The sequence below is a fragment of the Culex pipiens genome, chromosome 3 (genome assembly GCF_016801865.2).
Source record: "Culex pipiens pallens isolate TS chromosome 3, TS_CPP_V2, whole genome shotgun sequence".
NCBI classification, from domain to species: Eukaryota; Metazoa; Arthropoda; class Insecta; order Diptera; family Culicidae; genus Culex; species Culex pipiens.
In genome coordinates, this window is record NC_068939.1 from 72,461,180 (window position 1) to 72,467,439 (window position 6,260).

The window sequence follows — 6,260 nt, forward strand, 5'->3', positions numbered from 1 at the left end:
AAAATCAAGTTTAGATTCCACCCTACTGTGCCAATTCGCCCCAGATGACGGTATCTATTTAAAATTTAAGTAGGCCGATTGTATGCTTGTTTTTATGTATTACATTTTCAAGATTTCCATTGTAGTCTTGCGCACGAAAAATCGGTAAAAGGGATCTAAAAAAATCATCATCTTGATTATTCGGCGGATCATCTTTATCACTTCTACACATATCGAACATGACCTGTCACGTTTTGTAGGTGGGCAAAGTGTGTAAACAAAACGAAATAAATTAATTTAAGTGGTGCTAACAAGGAGATTCACACAAAATCTTCAGCTGATTGATTTTCTTAGAGAAGTTCGGGAGCGATTTTCTTTTGCGTGTTTCGCCTCCTCTCTCTTTCGCGGGTGAAGAAAGTTCGCAATCGAAAAAGTTTTTTTTTGCAATTTTTCTATCCCTGCTCTATAACACTCTGATGTGTCTAAGTGATACAGTCATGCCTCGCTTTTGCACGCCTCGGTTTTGCACTGCCCCGGTTATGATTCGTTCAGCTGCCTCGGTTAAGCACGGCCCAGTGCATAACCGAAGCACTGAGCTTATGGGATTTGGGCTATATGGGAGACATTGGCTTTAATCGTATGAAAAATCATGCAAACATCAAAAAATTATAGTGTTTTTTAATCGGGATGATGTCAGCTATCCATTAAAATTATAATTTCATGAAAATTTTCACAAAATACGTATTTTTCCTGTATTTTGAAAATGCAATGTTTCTCGAAAAATACTCAAAATTTTTGTTTTTACAATATGGGTATCAAATGATCGGATTTTTTTTAATACATTTCGAATGTAATAACAACATATTTTGAAAACACTCAGAATTTTCACAAAACTACGTATTTTCGAAAAAAATACTTAAAATTTCGGTTTTTACAATATGGGTATCAAACGATCGGGATATTTTCAAAATACGTAGTTTTGTGAAAATTTTGATTATTTTCATTTTTTAATAACTTTTGAAAGGTATGAAAATCCCAAACGTTTGATACCCTTATTGTAAAAACTAAAATATTGAGTAATTTTTCGAAAAGGGTGCGGGACATTTCGCCGAATGTCGTTTCGCCGACGGTCATTTCGCCGAAGGTCATTCCGCCGAATGTCGTTTCGCCGCATGGGACGTTTCGCCGAATGAGACGTTTCGCCGAATTGACAAATAATCGTAAAATAAATATATAAAATGGACACAAATTGTATTAAAATATTTTGAAAAAGTATAATGTCCCTAAAAGGTGATTTTGCAATCTTTTTAAAAAATATTTTTTGTTTATTAGTATGTTATTTTATAAGTTTATGCATTATAACATGCATAAACAATCACTTAAAAAATAATCTAGTTGAAAAAAATTGTGCGAGTTTTTGCATTCTTTCAAATATAAGCAGTTATTTAATTACAGCAAACAATTTTAAATCATTTCTGTGAGTTTTTGCATTAATTTCTGTTAGTTTTTTGCATTCTTGTTTTAATAAATCATTTGAATTATTTCTGTGAGTTTCTACGTTCTGTAAACCATGAGCAGTTCTTTTAGTTTTCTGCTTATAATTTTGATAAATTTCTGTTAGTTTTTGCATTCTTTGTTTTTTATTATATTATTTGTATAATTTGTGTAAGTTTTTGTATTCTTTCCAACATGAGGAGTTCTTTTGATTTTCAGCATAACATTTTGGAAAAATGCCGGTAGTTTTTGCATTCTTTACTGAGCATATTTTTTAAATTATTTCTGAGAGTTTTTGCATTCTTTCAAACATGAGCAGTTCTTTTGATTTTTAGCATAACATTTTGGAAATTTTTTGTTAGTTTTTGCATTCTTTGTATTTAAGCATATTTTTTTTTAATTATTTCTGTGAGTTTTTGCATTCTTTTAAACATGAGCAGTTCTTTTAATTGGCTGCTTATAATTTAGATTATTTCTGTTTGTTTTTGCATTCTTTGTTTTTCGAGATTTTTTTTTTGTATAATTTTTGGGAGTTTTTGCATTCTTTCAAACATGAGCAGTTCTTTTGGTTTTCAGCACAACATTTTGCAAAATTGCTGTTAGTTTTTGCATTCTATATTTTTGGCATATTTTTCAATTATTTCGGTGAGTTTATGCAGGCCAAGGATTGATACCTAAGAGCATGCAATGGCACTGACCTTGTTGCGTGCTCTTCGGTTGACGTCCACGTAAGGAACATCCTGGAAGGAGCGTAACTAACTACATCCGTAGTTCTGTTAGATCATCCGAATTATCTTGATCAGAACAGTATAGCTCTGGTTCCTTGCGAGTGTCCTATTTTCTTACCTCCACGTTGGCTTGGTTTTCATGATGACCTAGCTGGTGGCCTGTGGAAACGGATCGTAAACCTTTGACCACCGCGGGTCAAAGTCGAGACGGCTAAAAGAAAGGGGCGCGACAATGTGGGAAAGGGAAGTAATTTGTGATTGTAGACGGTATTGTTTCGATTCGCAGTATGTTGAGTCAACTGCTGTGGATGTACCTGAAACATCGCACAACGGGGTTTCTCTTCTCTTCATTCTCAGCTACCACCTATCTCCTATTTTTATTTTGCTCTTCTGATTCCCAATTCTTCACTGATTCTTCTATTTAATATCCAACATTTGATTTTAATTTTACTAACTTTTGATTCTCTTATCTCTCAAAGCTTTTCCACTCTTTTCTATCAATTGATACTGCTGTAACAAACTTTGTTTTTTTCCTTAAAAATATACTTTTCCTTAATGTACTAGTAATATCAAGTCTATTTATCATTCGCCTAATCTTTTTTGATTTTATTGCGAATTTATTTATTTGAATAATTCTTTATCTGTCCTATAAATTATCATTACTATAATCCTAGCTTGTTTTGTATCTCTTTTTATTAACTATTGTTTGATTTTACATCTAATACATCTAGCTTCTCATTTTTATTCTTTAAAATACGCTCATCATTCTCTTACTATTGATTCTTGATTTTTATAAAATAAATTCTCTTTTATTGTCTATTGTTTTCAATCTTCACCCTTTTTTTCAAACAAGTGAGGTTTGAGCCCTTACTCAATTTATGGAATGGTTAAAGGATTAACACAAATATTACTATTGTATTTTTGGTAAACTTTTATAACATGCTTAGGACCAAAATATTGTAACAAAACACCGCGACAAAAGAAATAGCAACAGATAAACACGACTCAACACTAGGAAAGATTTCAGGAGAAAACAATACACAGTAAAATAACAACTAGTTTTTGAATTCAAACTAAAAATAAAACAGTTTTTGCTTTAATGAAAGTTGATAGGCACACTATAAATGGTTAGGCGCTTATACTTACATCAAACCCTACGTAATGTACCACCCCCGGCCGAGTTAAAATGCGTAACCGGAAAAGAAGGTGTGCATGCCTGGCACGAACACTCAAAGCGTGTTCTAGCGTGCTGCTCGTACTGACTCAGAGCAAGGGTGAGATGTAGGTGTAAGGGCAGTGCGTGTTCGTCGGGAACCTGGTGCATAAGATCGGTCAAGGCCCGTTCTTACACTGAAAATTGCGAATTGCGAATTGCGAATTTCGGTGAGTTTATGTATATTTAGTTTTTTAAGCATATTATTTCTATAATTTTTGTTAGGTTTTGCAATCTTTCAAACATGAGCAGTTTTTTTAATTTTTATCATAACATTTAGAAAAATTTCTGATAGTTTTTGCATTCTTCATTTTTTAAGCAAATTATTTGTATTATTTCTGTGAGTTTTTGCATTCTTTGAAACATGAGACGTTCTTTACTTTTTTAAATTATTATATTATTATCTTGCCACTCCTTCTCAAGTTTGCATGAGTGAATTACAAGATGGCACTTCAGCGAACAAATAGTATAAATTGTACAAAAAAGTTAATTTTTATTCAATTCGGCGAAACGTCCATTCGGCGAAATGACTTTCGGCGAAACGTACCATTCGGCGAAACGACATTCGGCGAAATGACCGTCGGCGAAACGACATTCGGCGAAACGTACCAGATCCTTTCGAAAATACGAAGTTTTGTGAAAATTTTGAGTATTTTTAAAAAAAATTGTTATTACAATCGAAAAGTATGAAAAAATCTCGATCGTTTGATACCCACATTGTAAAAACGGAATTTTTGAGTATTTTTTCGAAAATACGTAGTTTTGTGAAAATTTTGAGTATTTTCAAAAAATAAATTTAACATTCGAAATGTATGAAAAAAAACTGATCATTTGATACCCATATTGCAATAACCATATATTTTTGGTTTCTTTAGAGAAAAAAAATGCATTTTCAAAATACTGGAAAAATACGTATTTTTGTGAAAATTTTCATGAAATTATAATTTTAATGGATAGCTGACATCATCCCGATTCCAAAACACTATAATTTTTTGATTTTTGCATGATTTTTCATAAGATTATAGCCAATGTCTCCCATATAGCCAAAATCCCATAAGCTCTGTGCCTCGGTTATGCACGCCTCGGTTTTGCATCCCCCATATGCGGTGCTAAACCGAGGCATGTCTGTAACAGTTAAATGTCGTCGATTAAATTGTTAGTAAATTACTATTTTATTTTATGCAATGTTCGTCTTGCCCCACAAGTTGAGTAGAACGTACTGAAAATCAATAATTTTAAAATCATTATTTATGCTGTAAAACAGGAATTTTTATAAAATTCCAGAGTTTATTTTTTATAAAAAGGACCTACAAACATAAAAAAACACAATAGCTTATAGGACCTTTTTAAAAAAAAAAATTTTTTTTTTCGAATAGGGTCCTAGAGCTTTATGAAAATTTTATGTACAACGGTAAAAAACCCGATTAAAAACCATTTCTGATAACTTTTTTTCATTTTCATGCAAAAAAAAAATTTGAGGAGACAACATTTTTTCGATGGATTAACTATGGTCCCCTTGAACCGAACTGTCAAGTAAAATCTTTTCTGTCAAGAAGGGCCATGATGTATTTTTTAAAAATTGATTTAAAAATCCATTTTAAATCCTTTGCGGTCGTTATCACGGAATTAAGCTTAATTTTAGGACTCAATTGTTCTATCAAAGTCAGGTCTTGTATTGTTAATTTGATTTTGGTTAACCGCGGCGGATTTTCTTGAAATAATTCGAACTGGCACTTTCTTATATCCAGATTTTTAAGCGAAGATGGCGTTACGAATGGTGTACGCTCGAAATGTAAAAATCGCGCAATTGTACCAATATTAGAAAAAAAGTGTGGCTGTCAGCCATGGTAAACTTTTTTTGTAAAGATTGGTGGTTTGCTTGCAAAATCTCTCATTTGAAAACATTTTAAAACATTGAATTGTTTCAATAGTAAAACTATTTTGCCAACATTGAAAATTTAATAGTAAATTGCTGAATAATTTTCGAATCGAATGGAACAGAAATCGTGCCGATTCGATTTGAGGGAAGGAAGTTATAAGCGTTTGACGGATGACGCAGTATTCCAGGGTCTTTGGTACGGGTTTTTTTGAAATGGCATTCCAGCACAGAGATTCCAGTGATTCCAGTACCTTCGAGTAGGACTACGTCTACGTAAAAAATCTCTAAATGTTGAATAAGTTTTCACATTTTTTCTGTAAAATAAGTAAACAGCATGTCATACTATCCAGCACCTAATGTTGGCATATCAGCACTTTGTTGAACGTCAATACACTGCCCATGTTCGCATAAATGTCCCATATGCAAAAACAGCTAGCTGAGAAAAACGCTAAACAAGTTTGTCCCACACATAAGGCTACGTGTTAAGTTTTCACGAAAAAACTGGATTTCCTCCTGATTTCTAGAACAAAGTACTGGATGTTATAGGCTCTTTTGAAAGAGCACACGATTTTCAACCAAACTGCATCAATAACTCAAAAGTGACGAAAATGCATATGGGACATTTATGCGATCATGGGCAGTACAGGTCTTTAAAGACCTTTGAATTTGAAATCAAGTATTAAAAAAGGTCAGTGAAAGTTATGGTACGAAATTTGAACTGACTGGGCAGCTTTCATCATCGGTTGAATGCTGACTGAGCGCGCCTGTCATGGTGACCGTCAGTAAACGCACCCGAAGTAGAACCAAACGAAACCTAGTTCAACTCTCAAAGCAGCCGCCCGACGCGAAGCCAAATGCTCTTTCTCTCTTTTTCCTCTCTCTTTCTTCCTCGTGAGGTGCTGCGTGGTAACAGCATTCGTTTGAATGCAGTCATTGGGAAGATGATCGGAATTTCGGTAGAATGTCA